General features: G+C 45.9%; 1 protein-coding gene across 1 annotated transcript in view; it reads left to right on the forward strand.

The window, feature by feature from the left end:
• Positions 1-24,184, forward strand: part of LOC141052016 (cytochrome P450 2C8-like) — a 75,821-nt gene that overhangs the window by 21,023 nt on the left and 30,614 nt on the right. The gene's annotated exons all lie outside the window — the stretch shown is intronic.

Below are 24,184 nucleotides of genomic sequence, written 5' to 3' on the forward strand. Positions count from 1 at the left end.
TTGCTAATATTTCATCCTCATAGAGGATTGGTAGGAATTTAAAAAAAATGCTCTTTATTTTGTCAAATTGCAGACTATATTCAAGACTATCAAATATTTTTTTATTCACGTCTCTCCTTTTTGTAAGATTCACATTAGTTTTTGGTTCCAATAAATCTTTTATGTCCCTATTATCTGCCTTGCTTTTAGCTCTTTCTAACATCCAATTTGCATAGCCTCGTTTTTTCAATTTTTTGTGCAGCGCATCAAATTCTTTGTTTTTCACCTGTTCCTCCGTGCAGTTTCTTTTTAACCTTATATGTTCTCCAACGGGAATAGATTTAATTACATGCCTGGGATGTCCACTTCGGGCATGCAATAGAATGCTCCCTGTAATAGGTTTACAGTAAGTGTTAGACATAATTTCTTGTCCTACATTTCCCCATAATTTTAGATCTAGAAATGATATTTGGGTTTTATTGGATTTGTGAGTGAATCTGATGTTATAAGTATTGGAGTTAATGTAATCCATAAATGCTGGTATGGTAGATACATCACCCTCTCAGATAATGAGGGTGTCATCGATGTATCTACCATACCAGTGGATGCACTGCACATAGGGGTTATTCACTGAATAAATAAATTGCTTTTCCCCAAATGCCATGGTCAAATTAGCCAAGGATGGGGAGTACTTAGCTCCCATTGGGACTCCAGACTTCTGTAAATAAATAGCACCATCAAATGCAAAAAAAAAATATGCTTAAGAAGAAAAAACACAACCTGCAACAAAAAATTAATGAAATCTTCTGAATATTCATTATAACTCCATAAGAAATACTCCAGAGCTTCCATAGCCAAATCATGCGGGATGCATGTATACAGCGATATAACATCGCAACTCAGCCATACAAAGTTTTCTCGCCATATTTTATCAGAAAAAGTGGCTAAAATATCCCTAGAATCTTTGAGGTAGCCTGGTAGGCTCCGTACCATTGGCTGAAGAAGAGAATCAGCCCATTCACAAAGAAGCTCATTTGAAGACCCAATACCCGATACAATTGGTCTCATAGGAGGGATATCTGCAATTTTGTGAATTTTGGGCAAGCCATATATGATTGGCAAAATCGGATTTTGAACTATCAAATATGCAGCTTGTTTTTTATTTAATATGCCCATATTAAGACCTTCCATGACTATATCTTCAGCTATTTTATTATAGGTTTTTGTTGGATTAGAGATTAATCTATAATAATAAATGCCCTAAGCAACTTCCGGTTGTAACAACTTCCGTCCAGTTGTAACCGGTGACGTCACCGCACACCTCTTTCCATGTTAACCCTCAACACACACACTCCTCTCACCTTTCACCATCTCCACTCACTCTTTCACGCCACATGCGACCCTTTCTCTCACTCCGTCTCTCATACTCACGCTGTCATCGCCGCTGATCCACGATCCCCAACATCTTCTTCCGCCGGCACCATCCTGGATCCAGACGTCCTACACGCCGGCGACATGTTCTTGCGGCGACACCATTTTGGATCGGTGAAATCCCGCGATAGTCAAGATGGCGTCGCCGCAAGAACATGTCGCCGGCGTGGAGGACGTCGGGATCCAAAATGGCGTCGGCGAAATCTCGTGAGATTTCGCCGACGCCATTTTGGATCCCGACGGCATCCACGCCGGCGACATGTTCCTGCGGCAACGCTATTTTGGATCGGCGAAATCCCGCGATAGTCAAGATGGCGTCGCCGCAAGAACATGTCGCTGGCGAGGACGACGTCGGGATCCAAAATGGCGTCGGTGAAAACTCGCAAGATTTCGCCGACGCCATTTTGGATCCCGACGTCGCCAACGCCGGTGACATGTTCTTCCGGTCGACGCCATCTTGACTATCGCAGGATTTCACGATACTCAAGATGGCGTCGCCGCATGAACATGTCGCCGGCGTGGACAACGTCTGGATCCAGGATAGCGCCGGCGGAAGAAGATGTCGGGGATCGTGGAGCAGCGGCGATGACGGCGTGAGTATGAGAGACGGAGTGAGAGAAGGGGTCGTACAGTCATGACCAAAAGTATTGACACCCCTGCAATTCTGTCAGATAATATTCAGTTTCTTCCTGAACATGATTGCAAACACAAATTCTTTGGTATTATTATCTTCATTTAATTTGTCTTAAATGAAAAAACACAAAAGAGAATGAAGCAAAAAGCAAAACATTGATCATTTCACACAAAACTTCAAAAATGGGCCGGACAAAAGTATTGGCACCCTCAGCCTAATACTTGGTTGCACAATCTTTAGCCAAAATAACTGCGACCAACTGCTTCCGGTAACCATCAATGAGTTTCTTACAATGCTCTGCTGGAATTTTAGACCATTCTTCTTTGGCAAACTACTCCAGGTCCCTGATATTTGAAGGGTGCCTTCTCCAAACTGCCATTTTTAGATCTCTCCACAGGTGTTCTATGGGATTCAGGTCTGGACTCATTGCTGGCCACCTTAGAAGTCTCCAGTGCTTTCTCTCAAACCATTTTCTAGTGCTTTTTGAAGTGTGTTTTGGGTTATTGTCCTGCTGGAAGACCCATGACCTCTGAGTTAGACCCAGCTTTCTCACACTGGGCCCTATATTATGCTGCAAAATTTGTTGGTAGTCTTCTGACTTCATAATGCCAAGCACACAGTCAAGCAGTCCAGTGCCAGAGGCAGCAAAGCAACCCCAAAACATCAGGGAACCTCCGCCATGTTTGACTGTAAGGACCATGTACTTTTCTTTGAATGCCTCTTTTTTCTCCTGTAAACTCTATGTTGATGCTTTTGCCCTAAAAACTCTACTTTTGTCTCATCTGACCAGAGAACATTCTTCCAAAATGTTTTAGGCTTTTTCAGGTAAGTTTTGGCAAACTCCAGCCTGGCTTTTTTATGTCTCGGGGTAAGAAGTGGAGTCTTCCTGGGTCTCCTACCATACAGTCCCTTTTCATTCAGATGCCGACAGATAGTACGGGTTGACACCGTTGTACCCTTGGACTGCAGGGCAGCTTGAACTTGTTTGGATGTTAGTGGAGGTTCTTTATCCAACATCCGCACAATCTTGCATTGAAATCTCTTGTCAATTTTTCTTTTCCAGCCACATCTAGGGAGGTTAGCCACAGTGCCATGGGCTTTAAACTTCTTGATGACACTGCGCACGGTAGACACAGGAACATTCAGGTCTTTGGAGATGGACTTGTAGCCTTGATATTGCTCATGCTTCCTCACAATTTGGTTTCTCAAGTCCTCAGACAGTTCTTTGGTCTTCTTTCTTTTCTCCATGCTCAATGTGGTACACCCAAGGACACAGGACAGAGGTTGAGTCAACTTTAATCCATGTCAACTGGCTGCAAGTGTGATTTAGTTATTGACAACACCTGTTAGGTGCCACAGGTAAGTTATAGGTGCTGTTAATTACACAAATTAGAGAAGCATCACATGATTTTTCGAACAGTGCCAATACTTTTGTCCACCCTCTTTGTTATGTTTGGTGTGGAATTATATCCAATTTGGCTTTAGTACAATTCTTTTTGTGTTTTTTCATTTAAGACAAATTAAATGAAGATAATAATACCAAAGAATTTGAGTTTGCAATCATTTTCAGGAAGAAACTGAGTATTATCTGACAGAATTGCAGGGGTGTCAATACTTTTGGCCATGACTGTATGTGGAGTGAAAGAGTGAGTGGAGATGGTGAAAGGTGAGAGGAGTGAGTGTTTTGAGGGTTAACATGGCAAGAGGTGTGATGCTATCGCATCCTCCCGATGCGATAGCATCGGTCCATAATTTAGTTTCTCATAAACCTCATTGTCAGATAAAAGTTTTAACATTTGATTTTTATAACCTTCAACGTTGAGGACTACGACCATACCTCCCTTATCACTGTGTTTAATTACTATATCTGTCATGTTTTTCAGGTCTGTCAATGCAGCTTTTTGTTTTTTGCTGAAGTTTTCTTTGACACGAGTATCAGTAGAAATTTCATTTTTCAGTTGTTTTAGTTCTCTTTCTAGAACTTCCTGAAATTTATCCATACACTCCCCTCTACTTTGTATCGGATAAAAATAAGGATTTTTAACATTTAAGTGCTGAGACTGATTAACTTTGTCTGTATCACCTACACCATTTTCAGATTCTAAAGACTGCAGATTTAGGATAGATAATTGTTCTCTATAGTCTAGTTTTTGATAAATATTTGCTTCCTGTGGAATTTCACATTCTTTTATTTCTTTTTTATCAGTCTCAGCAAAAAAATGTTTTTTAATTGTCAGATTTCTAATAAATTTATTGAAATCTAAAATTGTCAAAAAAAGGTCAAAATTTTGATCGGGTGCATAATTTAATCCTAAAGCCAGAATGTCAAGATGATCTTGTGTAACAGTCCGTGAAGATAAATTCAGCACATTTAATTCTTCATTTTTTTCTTCCTATGCCTGGTAATTACTCCTTGCGCTTCTCCGGTGTTTCCTACCGGCACGCCACATACGTTTTTTGAATGTCCCAAAAAATAATTTTTATTTCTATTGGCACTGTTACCAAAGGAAAAATCAGAAGTACTGCAATTGGAATCAGATGAGTCAGGATCCGATGAGATGGAAAAAGCAACATGCGATTTTCTGGTTGGGGTGCTATGAGTCTGGCTATGTTTTAAAATAGATTTGGGTCTGCGCTGTGTTTTCTCCCATTGGCCCCATTCATATGTTTTACCGGTTGCATAATCTTTTAAATCTCTGGAAAATTTTCTCTTTTTCTGGCTTATGATGTCTTCCTCTAGAGCAGAGAGATTTTCTTTTATGTTTTTGAGTGATTGGTCATATTGTGGCAGGGTTTTATGTTTCTCCATAACTTTTTGCATCTCCTCAATTTCTTTCTGGATTTCAGTAAGCTTTTTTTCTTCCTGCTTAATGATCAATCTCATTAGATTCAGAGAACAGTTTGTTAATATTTGATTCCAGCTCTCCATAAATTCAGCATTGAAACTAGTTGTCGGCAATTTTTTTATTCTGAGTCCTCTAGGGATCATCTCTTTAGCTACATAGTTTTGCAGGGTAGTAGAGTCCCACCATATTTTAGCTTCTTGCTGAGTTAATTTCTCCAGCTGTGTCACTTGCTCTGTGAAATCTAGATAGTCCCCGGCTTCTATGGGTTCATTTCCAAACACCTGAGCCACTTTTTTATTTCTGTCTTCTAAGGCCTCTTTCACACATCAGTATTTTTGATCAGTATTTCATCAGTATTTGTATGCCAAAACCAGGAATGTCTCCATAATAAGGAACAGGAGTCAGTCTTTCAATTATATTTTTTTCTCGGTAAGTTCCATTCCTGGCTTTGGCATACAAACACTGATGCAAAATATTGACCAAATACTGACGTGCTAAATTGCTAAAACAGTGCCTTCTCAGCAAACATCCAAATTAAAGCAATAATTTGTAATAGAGGAGAGGCGGGAAAAACACGGCAGGTCCATATGAAATTGCACAAATAGAAGTAAAAAAAATGGGCTAAAATAGCCCTAGCCAGCTCACCAACCACAACCACAGCACGGAACCTCGTCTGGACCCAACGATAGTTGATAGTAGACAAAAACATGAGGGGCATTCCAGCTGATAAAATTTCTTGCTTTATTGAAAAAATTAAAATAGCACTGCGGCTTACTCCTCAAGAGTAGATGGATGTGCTATGTGGCACTGAAACACCAACTACGTGTTTCGACCCTACAAGGGTCTTTATCACTGCTGCTAATTACTAACAACCCAAATATCCAATAAAACCCAAATATCATTTCTAGATCTAGAACTACGGGGAAATGTAGGACAGGAAATTATGTCTAATACTTACTGTAAACCCATTACAGGGAACACCATATTGCATGCCCGAAGTGGACATCCCAGGTATGCAATTAAATCTATTCCCGTTGGAGAACATATAAGGTTAAAAAGAAACTGCACGGAGGAACAGTTGAAAAACAAAGAATTTGATGCGCTGCACAAAAAATTGAAAAAACGAGGCTATGCAAATTGGATGTTAGAAAGAGCTAAAATCAGGGCAGATAATAGGGAAAGAAAAGATTTATTGGAACCAAAAACTAATGTGAATCTTACAAAAAGGAGAGACGTGAATAAAAAAATATTTGTCAGTCTTGAATATAGTCTGCAATTTGACAAAATAAAGAGCATTTTTTTTAAATGCCTACCAATCCTCTATGAGGATGAAACATTAGCAAAAATATTAGATGCTGGTACTAATGTTGTTGCCAGATGAGCTCCCACTATTAGAGATATTGTATCCCCTAGTTTTTTTACATCTGTAGCATCTTTGGAAAATTGGCTAAAAACCACTGGTTTTTATAAATGCGGTTCTAATAAATGTAAAATGTGCAGATATGCACAAAAAACAAAAACATTTAATGACTCAGGTAATATTCAGAGGTATTACATCAAACAATTTATTAATTGCAATACACAAAATGTGGTCTATAGGATACATTGTAAAATATGCAATTTATCCTATGTAGGCTGCACAACAAGGAAACTAAAAACTCGTATCCTGGAGCATATCGGGGATGTAGAGAATAATAGTATCAATACACGTAACATTTCTATGGTGTCTAAACATTTTCTAATGCAGCATAATGGGGATTTGGAGGCGATGTCAGTTGCAGGAATTGAATGGGTCAAAAATTCAAAGCGTGGTGAGGATGGAAAAAGACGCCTTCTTACAAGAGAGGCTTTTTGGATATTCTGTCTGGGGTCTAGATATCCAAATCGGTTAAACAAAAGAACAGAGATCATGTATCATTGTTGATGGTTACTGCTATATTTTAAATATTTGTATATATGTTAATCAATTTGTTTTTATGTGGTATTATTATGCAAACCTAGAGAATGTGGAGTTTTGCACACGGGACCTTTCCATTAGAACATGTGATAGAAGGTGATATCGTCATTGGTCTCTATGGAACATAGGCATTGCAGTAATGCTCACAGGACCTTTGGCTTGTTCATGTGATTTACATTGCAGTTCTCATTGGTCAGCACTAAGTATAAGGTTTGCAATATGTTAGTAATTTTCAGCTGTGATAAAGACCCATATAGGGTCGAAACACGTAGCTGGTGTTTCAGTGCCTCATAGCACATAGTACAAGAAATTTTATCAGCTGGATCGCCCCTCATGTTTTTGTCTACTATCAGTAGGCAAAGTACAGGACTTAGTCCCTGCAGCATCTGTTTGCTGCTGACTCAAGCACGATGTTACAGCAGAGCCTGAAGGAGCAACCAGATGCCTAGCATTAGCCTGGGCAAGATGCCTGGACTGATGTCTTTGCTGAGCAGTAATCTCTGCGGTCGCAGAGGACATGGCTTGAAATTCCCCCTGTGCAGTGGGGGAAACTTGACGCCTATCATTACCCCCCTGAGCCTCACTATGCTCAAAGGCCGCAATAAGTAGTGGAGCGTGGATGTTCGCCACAGGCTCCCAGGTCCGATCCTCTGGGCCATGACCCCTCCAATCCACCAGATAATACATTTTTCTACGTACCAGCTTGCAGCCCACAATGGCGTTCACCTCAAACTCATCCGAGGACAAGCTTGATGTCCCGGCAAATGACTCGAAGAACTGAGACATGTGAACGGGCTTAAGGAGAGAAATGTGGAAAGTATCAGTGATACCCAGGCATGGGGGAAGGGCCAGTTGGTAGACTACAGGGTTGACCTGTTCGAGGACCTTGAAAGGACCAATGTAATGACTTAATGGACTCGACACGCAGCCTGATGTTACGGGCGGAGAGCCACACTAAGTCGCCAGGGGAGAAGGTCGGAGCGGGGTGCTGGTGTGCATCAGCGGAGACCCTCATTCTCTCCTTGGAGGCCCAGATGGCATCCTGAGTGCGGTCCCAAATGTTTCGTGCCTCCACCGCCCAGTCTGCCACCCTAGAATCGGTGGAAGACACGGGCATGGGAACAGGGACGCGAGGATGCTGGCCGTTGTTCAACACAAACTCCGCCCATGGTAGCAGGGATGCCCAGTCATCCTGCCTTGTCAAGACAAAGTGTCGTAGGTATGTGACTAGGGTCTGGTTGGCCCTCTCTACCAACCCATTCATCTCAGGATGAAAGGCCGAGGAGAGATTCAGCTCAATGCTGAGCAGACTACATAGTTCTCTCCAGAACTGAGACGCAAACTGGGGACCCCGGTCGCTGACTACCTTGTCCGGCATACCATGCAGGCAAAAAATATGTTTAATGAAGAGTGCTGCCAGGCCCTGAGCAGAAGGTAACCTTGAGAGAGGCACCAGATGCACCATTTTGGAGAAATGGTCAGTGACAACACAGATAACCGTGCTGCCACTGGACTTGGCAGTCTCACCACAAAATCCATGCCGACCATCTCCCAGGGCCTGTCCCCGACTGGCAGGGGGTAAAGTAGCCCAGCGGGCTGTTGCCGAGGAGACCTATTCTGGGCGCAAGAGACGCACGCCCAAATGTAGTCTCCAACGCCCCGGACATATGTGGCCACCAATATGTTTTCGCCAGGAGGTCGATTGTCCGCTTCGTCCCAAAGTGTCCACCCACCCTGGATGCATGAGCCCAAGAGAGGACCTCCAGTCGCAAACGGGTAGGGACAAAAGTCTTGCCCGGGGGCACCGAATCTAGAGCGACTGGAGCTACAGTCCTCAGGCTCTCAGATGGGACGATCAAGCGAGGCTGTTGTGAGTTCATTTTCCCCTTCACTACTGAGGCCCGAGGAACTCCCTCTTCTGGTGAAGAAAGGTAGTGAGCCTGATTGTCAAACACCTGGGGCTGATTATGATGACTGGCTGAGTGGAGTTAATGACTGGATATAAGGCTGCCGACGCCCTTCTGGCCTGCGGGTGATTTCTCTGTGGACTTCTAGGAAACCAGTCTGATTCCTGCTCATCTAAAGCTAAGATTTCTGCTTTGCCTTTTTGCATTAGTGTTTTGTTTTCCTTGCTTTTCTGGATTCTGCCATTCCCTGCTGGGGTGAGCTGAATCTCCTTTTGCCTGTTGCTCTGTCTTCAGAATATTCCTGAGTACTGACATAGTCTTTTTTTGAAGCCTAGCGTCTTCAGGGCCTTTTTTACTGTCAGTTTGTTGGCTCTTATTTTCATAGGGTTTTTCACGGATTGCAGACAGCAGCCTTCCTGTCCTTTCCTATCTAAGCTAGCTTGGGCCCCATCTTTGCTCAGTCTATCTTTCTGTCTGTGTTTTGTTCTTTCTTCTTGCTTCACCGTCATTATATGTGGGGGGCTGCCTTTTGCTTTAGGGTCTGCTCTGGGGCAGTTTAGATTTCCCTTTCTGTCTTTAGGCTATGTAGTCCTCCGGCTGTGATCGAGGGGCCTAGGGCATCGTAGGAGCTCCCCACGGCTACTGCTAGTTGTGTTGATAGGTTCAGGGGTCTGCAATCCGATAGCTGCCAACTTCTCTGGTTTTCTGGACTTAGCTAGCATTTCTATTTTTGCCTCCTACGGTGACTCAATCATAACACGAGGCTCTGTCTCCTCCTCTTCGGATGACACCACGGAGCGAGACAGAGCGTTGACCCTGACGTTCTTCTCACCGGACCAAAAAATGAAGGGTAAAGTGGAACCGGTGAGAAAAAGAGCGACCATCTGGCCTGGCGAGAATTTAGCCGCTGGGCTGTCTGTAGGTAGACCAAGTTTTTGTGGTCAGTGAACACCTGGAAGGGAAAGCGAGCCCCCTCCAGGAGATGTCTCCACTCCGAGAAGGCCAACTTCATTGCCAGCAACTCCCTGTCCCCGATGGAATAGTTCCTCTCCGCCGATGAGAAGGTCATGGAGAAGAAGAAGCACGGATGTTTCCTACCTTGAGTGTCTTTCTGGACATGAACTGCTCCGGCACCGACGGAAGAGGCACCACCTCCAAGATAAAAGGCTTATCAACATCGGGGCGGTGGAGAATGGGAGCGCCGGCAAAATGAGTCTTGATGGAGACGAAGGCCTTGGAGACCTGTTCTGACCACAACTTGGGATTGGCTCCCTTCTTGGTGAGGGCGACCAAGGGAGCTACCAAGGTGGAGAAGTGGGGAATGAATTGGCGGTAGTTTATGAACCCCAAAACACGCTGCATCGCTTTGAGGGAGTGGGGTTCCTGCCAGTCCATTACCGCCTGCAGTTTGGCAGGATCCATAGCCAAACCCTAGGCCGAGATGATATAGCCCAGGAAAAGCAAGGACTCCTGCTCAAACAGGCACTTTTCCAACTTGGCGTAGAGGAAGTTAGCACGTAAGCCGTCGAAGACCTTGCAAACCTCTCTCCAGTGGGACTCCATATCTGGAGAGTAGATGAGAATATCATCCAGATAGACCACCCCTGAAGAGGAAATCATATCTCGGAAAACATCATTTACAAAGTCTTGGAAGACGGCCGGGGCATTACAAAGGCCAAAGGGCATGACCAGATACGCATAAGGCCATCTCTGGTATTAAAAGCCGTCTTCCACTCATCCCCGTCACGGATGCATATCAGGTTGTAAGCCCCCCTGCAGATCGAGTTTGGTAAACACTCTCACTCCCCGCAACCTATCAAACAGTTCCAATATCAGGGGCAGTGGGTACTTATACGTAACGGTGATGGCGTTAAGACCCCTGTAATCAATGCAAGGCCGCAATTCTCCATTCTTCTTCTGGACAAAGAAGAAACTCGCCCCCGCTGGTGACACCGACTTCCTAATAAATCTTCTTGCCAGATTCTCCCTGATATACTGTGACATGGCCTCCATCTCTGGGAGAGACAGGGGATACACACGACCCCGGGGAGGCTCGGCACCAGGCAAGAGGTCTATAGAACAGTCATAGGGGCGGTGCGGCGGAAGAGTTTCTGCCGCTTTCTTGGAGAACACGTCTGCGTACTGCTGATACTGCTTAGGGAGTGATGAAAGATCTGTGGGGACCTCAGTGGAGGCAACCTGTACGCACTCCCTCTGACATCTACCCTCACAGGACTTACCCCAACCAAGAATCCTCCCTGAGGACAACTCTATATTGGGAGAGTGATACCGCAACCAGGGGACCCCTAGAAGAACCTGGTCGATACCCTCGGGCATGACGAGGAGGGATATCGTCTCCTGATGAGATGGAGACACCGAGAGTAACAAGGGGGCGGTCTGGTGGGTATTCTGTGAGGGTAGAGTTACGACATTCACCACTCTGACGGTGACAGGTTTAGGCATCATAACCAGGGGTATTGCATGCCGTTGAGCGAAGGCAGACGACATAAAATTGCCCTCCGCTCTGGAATCCACACAAACCTCCACCGCCAGAGTGGAAGAACCAAACTCAAGTGTCCCCTCAAAGGACAACTTGGAGGAAAACGCCGCTGATTCTAGTGAGCTGCCTCCTACGTGTTACGGTGGCGGAACATGCTTAAAAAAATATAAATAAACGTGTTCGCCGCCCGGGGTCCACCTTGCGGCAGGAGTAAAAACCGATGCTGAAAAGGCAGAGCACCAGGACGGTAATGTGCACAGGAAGAACTGAACCTGGTGCACAAAAGCAAACTCTGTTAAAACTCACAGAGCTGTACCCAAAACACAAATTCAAAAAAACGCTGAGTCTGTATCAGCCTCACAGACACTCAGCGGCACACGTGCGGTAGCCAAAGCCAGAGTAGTTAAGAACAGCACTACACCCGAATGGACTTATCGTAGGTAGGTGTGTGCACAGCATCGCAACTGCAAACACCAAAAGCGGGCTGCAAGCGCGATATAGCAGGCGCGAAGCAGGACGCTGGCTGCTGCAACTGGTGGAGCTTGAGCGCGCTGGTGCTAGCGCGCACACTGGCTGAATCCCAATCACTCACACATTCGTATTATCAGAGGGAAGGGGTTTCATAATAAGTCATTCACCAGTCGAAGCATCCATCACCAAACACACAGAATCATAGAATCGTAGAGTTGGAAGGGACCTTCTGGGCTATCTGGTCCAACCCCCTGCTCAAAGCAGGATTCGCTAAATCATCCCAGTCAGATGTCTGTCCAGCCTCTGTTTGAAGCCTTCCATTGAAGGAGAACTCACCACTTCTCGTGGCAGCTTGTTCCACTCATTGATCACTCTAACTGTCAAAAAGTTTTTTCTAATATCTAATCTGTGTCTCCTCCCATTCAGTTTCATCCCATTGCTTCTAGTCTTTCCTTGTGCAAATGAGAATAAAGTTGATCCTTCTACAATGTGACAGCCCTTTAGATATTTGTAGACAGCTATTAAGTCTCCTCTCAGTCTTCTCTTTTGCAAACTAAACAATCCCAAATCCTGCAACCTTTCCTCATAAGACAGGGTTTGCAGATTGGTCACCATTCTGGTTGCTCTTTTCTGAACTTGCTCCAGTTTGTTGATGTCTTTTTTAAAATGTGGTGCCCAAAACTGGACACAATATTCTAGATGAGGTCTGACCAAAGAGGAGTAGAGTGAAATAATGACTTCACGTGATCTAGACTGTATGCTTCTGTTAATACATCCTAGAATTGCATTTTCCTTTTTTGCTGCTGCATCACACTGTTGACTCATATTCAGTCTGTGATCTATTAGTATACCCAAGTCTTTTTCACATGTGCTGTTGCTTAGGCCTACTCCTCCCATTCTGTATATGCTTTTTTCATTTTTATTGCCCAGATGTAGTACTTTGCATTTTTCCCTGTTAAAAACCATTCTGTTAGTTGCTGCCCACTTCTCCAGTTTATTTATATCTTTTTGAATCCTCTCTCTTCTCTAGTATTAGCTATCCCTCCTAGCTTTGTGTCATCAGCAAATTTAATCAGTTTACCCTCAATTCCTTCATCTAAATCGTTGATAAAGATGTTGAACAATACAGGGCCCAGGACAGAGCCCTGTGGTACCCCACTTGAGACATTCTTCCAACTGGATGTGCAGGCATTTATGACCACTCTTTGGGTCCGATCACTAAGCCAGTTATGAATCCACCTAACAGTTGCCTTGTCCATTCCATACTTAGTCATTTTTTCAATAAGGATTGTATGAGATACTTTGTCAAATGCTTTGCTGAAGTCAAGATATACTATATCTACAGCATTTCCTTGATCCACCCAATCAGTGATTCCGTCATAGAAGGAAATTAAGTTAGTCTGACATGTCTTATTAGTTTCAAACCCATGCTGACTCTGCTTAATCACTTCATTCTTATCCAGGTACTGACATACATGTTGTTTAATAATTTGTTCAAAGATCTTTCCTGGTATAGAAGTCAGACTCACCGGCCTATAGTTGCCTGGGTCCACCTTCTTCCCCTTTTTGAAGATATGAACAACATTTGCTCTTCTCCAGTCTTCTGGGACTTCTCCTGTTCTCCAAGAATTTTCAAAGATTATTGAGAGGGGTTCAAAAATTTCTTCTGCTATCTCCTTCAGTACTCTGGGGTGTAATTCATCTGGACCTGGAGACTTGAATTCATTTAGGTTAGCTAACTGTTTCCTCACTATCATTCTGTTTATAGATATCCTGGATTCTTCTATTCCCTTAATAGGACAGTGAAGAACAGTTGGTGTTACATTTCCTTTCTGAGAGAAAACAGATTCAAAATAGGAATTTAAAAGTTCGGCCTTCTCAACATCCTGTCTTACCATTTCATCATTTTCATCCTGTAAAAATCCTATAGCATCTTTGACTTTTCTTTTACTTTTGACATATCCCCAAAATCCTTTATTATTGCTTTTGACATCTCTTGCAAGCCTCATTTCATTGTCAGCTTTAGATAATCTGATTTGTGCCCTGCAGGTTCTGCAGACAGCATTATATTCTTCTTTAGATATGCCTCCCTCTTTCCATTTTATAAACATTTTTTTCTTCTTTTTAGCATGTGCTTAAGTTCTGTGTTCATCCATCCTGGCTTCCTTAAATGCTTCCTATTCTTCCCTCTTTTTGGAATTGTTAACAATTGTGCTTTGAGAATTTCATTTTTCAAGATTTCCCATCCTTCCTGGACATTTTTGTCTTTAAGGATATCCAGCCATTGGATCCCTCCAATTCTCTTTCTGAATCCCTTAAAATCTGCCTTTCTAAAATCTAACCTTGACGTCTGAGTCTTCACAGGTCTTCCTCCTTTAGTTCTCCAAAATTCTAAAATAGCATGGTCGCTACCTCCTAGGGTCCCAGCCACTTTTACCTCCTCAACCATTTCCTCCCTGTTTATAAGGATTAGATCCAAGGTAGCAGTTCCCCTTGTTTTCTCCCCTACCTTTTGGAAGATAAAGTTGTCAGCAAGAGAGGATAAGAATTTCCTTGACCTGTTAGTTTTGCCTGAGATAGATTCCCAACAAATGTCTGGATAGTTGAAATCTCCCATGACAACTATGTCATATTTTTTGGAGAACTTGGCCATTTGATGCATAAAGAGTTCATCCATATCTTCAGCTTGCACAGGCGGCCTGTAGTAAATGCCTACAATGGTGTCCTTTCCATTGTTCTGTCCTTGTATTCTTACCCAAACAGTTTCCACAGACCTCCCAGTCTCTGAAGCTTCAATCTCTGTGCAGATATACATGTTTCTAACATACAATGCGACACCTCCTCCTCGTTTATCAAGTCTGTTTCTTGCAAATAAGTTGTATCCTTCTAGTCTTGTATTCCAATCATGTGTATCGTCCCACCAAGTTTCAGTGATTCCAATGACATCATATTTCTTTTCCTGTGTTATTAGTTCCAATTCTCCTTGTTTGTTGCCCATGCTTTGTGTATTAGTATAGAAACATTTAAGTTTGTGATTGATTTCTCTTTCTCCAATATTTTTATTAATTAGATTTTTTTTGTCTTTGTTCTTCCTTTCCACTTCTAATAGCAGAGTTCTCAATAGCATTTGTCAGGTGTATGGCTTTTTCTGGTCTTTTGCTTCCCTTCCCATGTTGTTCTAGTTTAAAGCTCTCCTTACAAGTGTAGCAAGGTGACTTCCAAATACTTGTTTTCCAGTCTTTGAAGGTGCACCCCATCTCTAGCAAGTAGTCCATCGTAAAGGTAATTCACTCCGTGATCCAGAAATCCAAATCGTTGCTGATGGCACCATCGATGTAGCCAGTTGTTCACCTGCAGAATCTTATTCCACCTCCTTGTTCCATGGCCATCCTCTGGGAGGATGGAAGAGAAGACCACCTGCGCTCCCAGTTCTTTCACTTTCTTGCCTAAGTCTTCAAAGTCTCTGCAGATGGTTTCCAGGTCGATTCTTGCGGTGTAATTTGTCCCCACATGTAGTAGCAGGAATGGGTACTCATCTGTAGGTCTGAAGAGTCCTGATATCCTGTCAGACACATCTTTAATTTTTTGCACCTGGAAGACAGCACATTTCTCTTGAAGTTATATCCGGTCTGCAGATAGCGGCCTCAGTTCCTCTCAACAGGGAATCCCCCATGACCACCACTCTCCGTTTCTTCTTCACAACATTTTTCTTTCTCCATCCAGGAGGAATTTAAGGCGTACAAGGTTGCTGTTTGTGGGCAAAGTCTTATCCTGATGTATTTCTTCATCGTTTTCCTGTGTAAGAGCCTGGTACTGGTTACTAAGAAGTATGGGTGCTGACTGCCTCCCGATCCTCCTGCTTCTCTGGGTCACATGTCTCCATTCCTCTGTTTCTTCAGGTGCACTTCGAATTTCTTTTCTTTCTGTAACATGAAGAGATAATTCTGCTCTGTCTAAGAACTCTTCACCTTCCTTAATGATCTTCAACGTAGCTAACCTCTCTTCGAGACTTTGCAACTTTTCCTCCAACAGGGACACAAGCTTGCATTTGTGGCATGTGAAGTTTGGCTTTTCCACTGGTAAGTCTGTGAACATTTAGCAAGAAATGCAGCTCACCAAATGGCTCCTGGCCTCTTCCATATTGAGATTTCTTAAAAATGATGAAAGATGAGCCAAAATGCGCGGTTTTCCGATTTCCTCTTTTCAGCTGCAACGGCCAAAACCCAGTGATCGTTGAGCTCACGGAGACTCTTCACTTATCCCAGAAGGCACTGGGAATATGCAAATGATCTCCTCAAAACTCATCCCCTGGTTTTCCGATTTCCTCTTTTCAGCTGCAATGGCCAAAACCCAGTGATCGTTGAGCTCGCGGAGACTCTTGACTTATCCCAGAAGGCACTGGGAATATGCAAATGATCTCCTCAAGACTCTTCCCCTGGTTTTCCGATTTCCTCTTTTCAGCTGCAACGGCCAAAACCCAGTGATCGTTGAGCTCGCGGAGACTCTTCACTTATCCCAGAAGGCACTGGGAATTTGCAAATGATCTCCTCAAGACTCTTCCCCTGGTTTTGGCAGCAGCAAGTATGGAAAATACTAGCGCATGGCATAGCGGCCATGCGCACTTTTTATAGCGTACGGGACCTGCCAGAAACCTCCAGAGCCCCAAGCATAACCAATCAAATCAGGAGCAGGACCTGAGCACCTGACTCCTGAACTCCAATGAGAGCTAGTCCCGTGAGCATGCTCAGAAGCAGGGAAAAAGGACTTAGCCTCTGGAGACAAATGTGAGAATCTGGGTTGCTGCATAAGCATAGAATGACCCAGATTCCTAACATTACCCCTCCTCCCTGAACCCTCCGATCCACCAGCCTGTGCCCGACAGCAGCACAGGTCTCAGACTCGTCAAAAGGCGAGCCTGATCTCCCGGTAGGTGAAACCGAAAACTGGGAGATGCGGACGGTATCGGGGGAGACCAGATCACCAGGTCTCAGGAGGGACACCCGGGAAACAATGGGAGTTTTAGGAGAAGGCCGCCGTGTATCGGCAGGTGTAGCCACTCTCCGTTCGGGAAGACTATCCCGAGCACATAGGGTGCATGCCCGAATAAATTTTTTTACATCCCGAGCCCTGTGCGGCCACCAATACGAACCGGCCAGTGACTTCGTGGTCTGCATATAGCCACGATAGCCGTCCGCATTGGGCGCGTGTGCCCACGCAAGAACTTTAGGCCGCTGGCAAGGAGGGACAAAAGTCTCGCCTACCAATTCGCAATCAGACCATTGCGGGGCACTGTCTTCCTGAGAAGCAGCAGGCAGATGGTGACAACCGCATATGGTCTCCTGCGCCGAAAATGTCTCTGAAACGGCGCGAGACACCTCCATGGGCTCAGAGGGTAGAACCTCTGGCTCGGGCTGATCCAAAGGCTCAAAAAATTTGGGAGCCGGAGTACCTCTATGCTTGGTGTGAGCACGCTCCAAACCACGCTCCGAAAAACGGAGGTCGATACGGGAGGAGATGGAGATTAGCTCCTCCAGAGTGGTGGGGATCTCCCTAGTGGATAGAGCATCCTTTACATGCTCAGCTAGTCCTCTCCAAAAAACTAGGATAAGTGCCTTGTCAGACCACTCTAACTCAGACGCCAGTGTCCGAAAACGGACGGCGTATTGACTTACTGAGAGTGATCCTTGAGACAAGGCAAGCAATTGGAGTGAGGTATCGTGTGTAACCCGTGGACCGAGAAACACCTGCTTAATAGCAGTAAGGAGATTAGCTGCGGTCCGAACATCTGAGTCACCACGCTGCCAAAGTGGCGTTGCCCATTCCAGCGCCTTGCCCGACAATAGGGAAATAATAAAGGCCACCTTGGCCCGTTCTGTATGGAATTGCGCAGCCAGCAGCTCCAGATGGATTGAGCACTGGCTGATAAAACCCATACAGGAGGCGCCATCCCCAGAATATTTCTCAGGTAACGGGAGGCAGGTAACTGTCGGCGCAAGGGCGGACATGGACATATGACCCACCGCATCCGTAATTGCCTGGACAGCAGCATCCATGGCCTGCGAAGCTGCGAGGGCCCTCTCAAGGGTAGTCAAGCGAAGCGAGCCTCGAGCTGTCACACGCATTGCACAAGTTGCTGCTGATCTGCCATTTAGCCATACCCTGGCGCTAGTATTATGTTACGGCGGCGGAACACGCTTAAAAAAATATAAATAAACGTGTTCGCCGCCCGGGGTCCACCGTGCGGCAGGAGTAAAAACCGCTGCTGAAAAGGCAGAGCACCAGGACGGTAATGTGCACAGGAAGAACTGAACCTGGTGCGCAAAAGCAAACTCTGTTAAAACTCACAGAGCTGTACCCAAAACATAAATTCAAAAAACGCTGAGTCTTTATTAGCCTCACAGACACTCAGCGGCACACATGCGGTAGCCAAAGTCGGAGTAGTTAAGAACAGCACTACACCCGAATGGACTTACAGTAGGTAGGCGTGTGCACGGCGTCGCAACTGCGAACACCAAAAGCGGTCTGCAAGCGCGATATAGCAGGCGCGAAGCAGGACGCTGGCTGCTGCAACTGGCGGAGCTTGAGCGCGCTAAGTCATTCACCAGTCCAAGCATCCATCACCAAACACACAGCAGCAAGTATGGAAAATACTAGCGCATGGCATAGCGGCCATGCGCACTTTTTATAGCGTACGGGACCTGCCGGAAACCTCCAGAGCCCCGAGCATAACCAATCAAATCAGGAGCAGGACCTGAGCACCTGACTCCTGAACTCCAATGAGAGCTAATCCCGTGAGCATGCCCAGAAGTAGGGAAAAAGGACTTAGCCTCTGGAGACAAATATGAGAATCTGGGTTGCTGCATAAGCATAGAATGACCCAGATTCCTAACACTACGGCCACTAGGCACCGGTTGGCAATGTGACCAGACTGCCGGCACGCATGACAGATCACAGGTGCTTGAGCGGACCGGGGCCTGGATCCCTCATGGGAAGACCCCTGACGCTCGGACGCCTGATCGGGAGATTCCAGAGGTTTAGCAAAACTGGGTGCCAACCTAAACCTCTGCCTATAATAGGACTGCTCCAACCTTCGCTCGGCAAACCGAAGATCTATACGGGTGGAGACGATGATAAGCTCCTCCAGTTTGGTGGGAATCTCCCTGGTGGCTAGGGCGTCCTTCACATGGCCAGCCAAACCTCTCCAGCATGCCGGAATGAGGACGTTATCTGGCCACTCCAACTCAGAGGCCTGCGTCCGGAACTGGATGGCAAAGTGGCTGACCATGGACGAGCCCTGTGACAGTGCCAGCAGCCGGTGCGCGGTGTCATGGGTAACTCGCGGTCCCAGGAAGACCTGCTTCAGAGTGTCCAAGAACTGCGAGGCACTCTGTACCACATGATCACCACGCTCCCACAGTGGTGTGGCCCACTCCAAAGCCCTGCCCAACAAAAGGGAAATAATAAATCCCACCTTAGCCCACTCGGAGGGGAATCGTGCAGCCAGCAGCTCCAGTTGTATAGTGAACTGGCTAACAAAACCCCTACAAGAGTCGCTATTGCCCGAGAACTTTTCGGGCAGCGGGAGGCGGGACAAAGTCAGGGCAGGAATGGCAGTGGGCACACGGGAGACAGCCTCTGTGGCTGCCTGAACAGTGACCGTGGTAAGGCCGGTTTCACATTTGCATTAAAGGCCGCAGCATTGGCCTGCGCACGGCCGCCGCTAAGCCCCGCCCCCTGCCGCGCCTCCGTCGGTAGCTCCGCCTCTGGACGCATGACGCTGCATGCGTCATGCGTCCCCTATCTTTATCACTGAGGATGCAGGCCATGCGCAGTATGCGTTTGGCGGCACCTGCGTCCTTTTGACGGTGCGCCAAGCGCAACCAAATTGCAACAGCTTGCGTTTGGTGCTGGCCGCCAAAACGCATACTGTGGATGGCCTGCGTCCTCAGTGATAAAGATAGGGGACGCATGACGCATGCAGCGTCATGCGACCGGAGGCGGAGCTACCGGCGGAGGCGTGACAGGGGCGGGGCTTAGCGGCGGCCGTGCGCAGGCCAACGCTGCGGCCTTTAACGCAAATGTGAAACCGGCCTAAGATCCACAGCTGAGGTTGAGTGCTCAAGAGCCGCCAACCTGCCCTCCAGCTGCTGGATGTACCTGTGGAGTCGCTGCTCATCCACCGTTACTAGCCAGACCCTGGCACTAGTATAATGTTAGGGCCTGTGGAAAGCACCAAATAATATAAAAGGAGATATGAGGTGCATTCACAGCCCGGGGTCCACCGTGCAGAGATGGAACCTGCTGCTGAGTAATGGCATACCTAGATGGTGCATGAACGCTTGCTCACACGTGGGTTAACTTCATCCAGTGTGAATGGAAGCGAACTCTGTTGCGCCACAGAGCCACTAAGACAAACGCCGGAGCCTGTTAAACTCACAGAGCTCGGCTGAGTGAGCGCTAATTAGAGGTCACAGAGCTCTGTCCCAGAGGAACAGGACTAGAGCTCCTCTAGACCATCAGCGCTCGGCGCCGTGGCTGCGGTGCCAGCAAAAGGAGGGCATATATACAATCGCACCAAGATCGCACAGTACCACTACAGCGGACGCCACTAACCACCCGGGGTGGGGAGGAAAGCGCTAGAGGTGCGCACGGTGTCGCACTGGCGGTTACTGCTACCTGGCGCGGTACGATAGTGCCCTGAACAGGAAGGCACAGTCGGACACTAGGTAGTGCAGAGGACTGGACTGCACTGTGGCGTATAGCTTAGCCACTGACCGGCGCTGACTCTAACCCTGAATCCCTAACACAAACACAACCAGAGGGAGGGAATCTTAATGAGTTTGTCACCAGATACATGCATCCATCTTCATCCACACACATAACAATTAGAGTCTATACTAGCGCATGGCCGTGTGGCCATGCGGCTCTTTTATAGCACCGTGCTTCCGGGACCTTCCCTGTAGTGGACCAATCATAGCAGGAATGGGACCTGTGCATGTGACCCCCGACCTCCAATGAGAGGTCATCCCACGGGCATGCTCAGTAGGCAAAATACAGGACTTAGTCCCTGGAGCATCTGTTTGCTGCTGACTCAATCATGGTGTTACAGCAGAGCCTGAAGGAGCAACCAGACGCCTAGCATTAGCCTGGGCAAGACGCCTTGACCGACGTCTTTGCTGAGCAGTATTCACAGCAGCCGCAGAGGAATGGGAGACCGTAGAGGACATGGCTTGATATTCCCGCTGTACAGTGGGGGAAACTTGACGCCTAACATCCAGGGCCCCGCTCTTGTGCTTCTACTCATTGGGCCCCAAGTGCTGTGTGTCTTCAGGCCCCAAGTGTTGTGCGCTGCAGGCCTGTGGTGCACAGGTCTGCGCTGGGGCCAGGAGCTTTCTTGGAGCTGTGCATGGCCATCTTACCTTGACTGCTGAACAGATCCTGCTCCCTCCATGTTCTCTGTACTTCTGGTCATGTGACATGTACTGGACATTGGAAGCAGAGCTGCGCTGCTGGGGAATAACTGTGAGGTAAGTATGTAAAACATTTTTGTTTTCTTTATAAAATGAATTCAATGGATGAGGGGGTGAGGGTAACTGCAAGTGATGAAGTGGGGAGTGTAAGGGGGACTGCACATGATGGAGTTTGGGGGTTAAAGGAGACTGCACATGATGAAGTGGGGGAAGTAGGGCTGCACATGATGAAGTGGGGGAATGGGGCTGCACATGATGAAGTGGAGGGGTAAGGGGGACTGCACATGATGAAGTGAAGGGTAAGGGAGACAGCACATGGTGAAGTGGAGGGTATGTGGGACTGCACATGATGAAGTGGGGGATGGGGACTGCACTTGATGAAGTTGGGGAAGCGGAACTGCACATGATGAAGTTGGGGTAAGAGGGACTGCACATGATGAAGAGGGGGGAGTGGGGCTGCACATGATGAAATGGGGGTAAGGGAGACTGCATATGATAAAGTGGGGGGGTAAGGGGGACTGCACATGATGAAGTTGGGGGAAGGGGACTGGACATGATAAAGTGGAGGGAAGCGGGACTACAATTGAGGAAGTGTGTCTGAGGGGAGACTGCACATGATGAAATGAAAGGGGGATAGGGGGCTGCAAATGATGAAGTAAGGGGGGCTTCAAATTAAAGTGTGGGGACTGCAAATGTTGAAGTAGGAGGAGAGGACGGGAACTGCAAATGATGAATTCAGTGTGAGGGACGGGGGACAGCAATTTAATTGAAGGTGGGGGTGGGGAGAGCAAATTATGAATTGAAGGTGCAGGTTGGGAAGAGCAAATGATGATCTAGGGGGAGAACAAATAATGAATTTTGAGGGTGTTGGAGTAAATGATGCATTGATTGTGGGGTAGAGCATTTGATAAAGAATAGAGGGTGGGAGAGAAAGACATGACAATGAATTGGGGCAGGAGAGGCATGCAAATATAATGAATCTAGGTTAAGGTTAGAGCGGGAGGTACATAGAGGGGGTGTTGAGGATGAAGTGACTGGTAATGAATTGGGAGAAAGGGTACAGGTGCTAATTAATTTATATATTAAATGGGGAAAGTGGCTATTCATAGTTAGTGGGTGCACAGTGGCAGATTATAATTTATATTTGGAATGGTGGGTTGCATAATAACCAATTATATATTGATGGTGGGTGCACGTCTGTATTCAGATGTGTGGTGTAGAAGAAATGGAAAAAGTGGGGAATATGCTCTGAAAGCGGTGCTCTAGGTAACTGTGTTTATGCAGAGATGAGTCCTTGCTGGAAGAAGTGACAGCGGTCTGTGCTGGATGAAAAAGAAACGCAAAGATGATGGACTTCAGCTAGAGACATCACTGGTGAGTCTGAACACTTGCAGTATATACAGAACTCCTGTGTACATTATCACCGGTGATCACTGTATTACCTGTACATTGACACTTTATACAGAGCTCCTGTTTTTGTCACTACCTGTATACTAACACTATAAACTGTATACTATATACATAGGTCCTGTGTATAATGTCACTGGTGGTCCCTGTATCACCTGTACACGAACACTGTATACAGAGCTCCTATGTATAATGTCACTGGTAATCATTGTATTACCTGTACACTGAAACTATATACAGAGCTCCTGTGTATAATGTCACTGGTGATCACTGTAATACCTTTACACTAACACTATATACGTAGCTTCTGTGCATAATATCAGCATTGATCACTGTATTACCTGTTCACTGACAGCAAATACAGAGTTCCTGTGTACAATGACACTTAGTATTGTGTTTTTTTTATTAATGATCAGTATGTAGTATTCAGTCACTATGTGGTGGTAATATGCGATTTGTGTAACAGAGAGTCACCCCCCAGCCTGTACACAAGGACCATACTGTAATTGGACTTACATTATCATTCCTTGCCCTGTATCTGTTGTGGACATGCTTGTCTTTGTTCCACTCTGCACGGGGCATCTCCAATACACAAACCTGTACAGAGAATGCAGACAGGGTTTCTGGAATGTTCTGTTCTTAGTCCTTGGTGCTATGTGTAAGGGGGTGGGTGTTGGGATCAACCCCTTTATTGGGCAGAGATACTAAGAGTGGTAGGACAATAAGACACATAGTCAGTTAGTTGATGCTGTGTGCTTTGAAGGACAGGGATCTGCACCTGTGGCTGGATCCTGGTATCATGTATGGAGATTGGAGATTATTTTGCCACATAGAATTGTGATGTCTCACCACCCTACTGGATTTGAGGACTGAATCTAAAGACTGTTGTTGTGTGGTGACCTGCGAAGAACTGGGATCTTATGCTGAGGCGAGATCCCAGTGACCGTGTGAATTGTTAGAAGCGGCCACTTGGGACATTGTTGTGTCCCTCATCTGCTGGATCCATTTAATTCACCCAAGGACTATTTCTATATTTTCCTGGCGTCGGATTGCCAGGTGGCGCCCCCGGATTTGCTCTATTTGTGTGGACTCATTGTGGACTAATTACAGATGCTGCGGAATTACTTTCATTTGTGTTGTCCCAATTCCCTGTTCCAATAAATCTTTTTGGATTTGTTTATTGGCCTGGTGTCTCTACCTGCTCTGTCGCATACCCCATCACAACCTGGTCATGGTGTGGTAGTATTTGCTCCTTGTATGTGGTATTATTCGGTCACTATGTGGTGGTAATATATGGTCTGGTCATGGTGTGATGATATTTGTCCATTGTATGTTGTATTAAAGGAAAAATGTTTGTGACTCATTCCCTTAAAGAAAAATACATAAAAATATGTTTATTTTTAATAGTTTAGAGTAGAGTAGGGTTCGGCCAAAAGAGTCTACCATGTCATGGTGGCAGCTTAAAAATTCTTTTGGCCAGAACAAAAGCGGCTGGTTATGAATGTGATCTGGTGTTAGATGGGAACTGTTAATATCTGATTGGTGAGGACGTGGCGGAGAAGTTGAGTTTTTCCAAGAGTGG

Source organism: Dendrobates tinctorius, unplaced genomic scaffold (assembly GCF_039654945.1).
Source record: "Dendrobates tinctorius isolate UK_male_01 unplaced genomic scaffold, ASM3965494v1 ptg000158l, whole genome shotgun sequence".
NCBI lineage: Eukaryota > Metazoa > Chordata > Amphibia > Anura > Dendrobatidae > Dendrobates > Dendrobates tinctorius.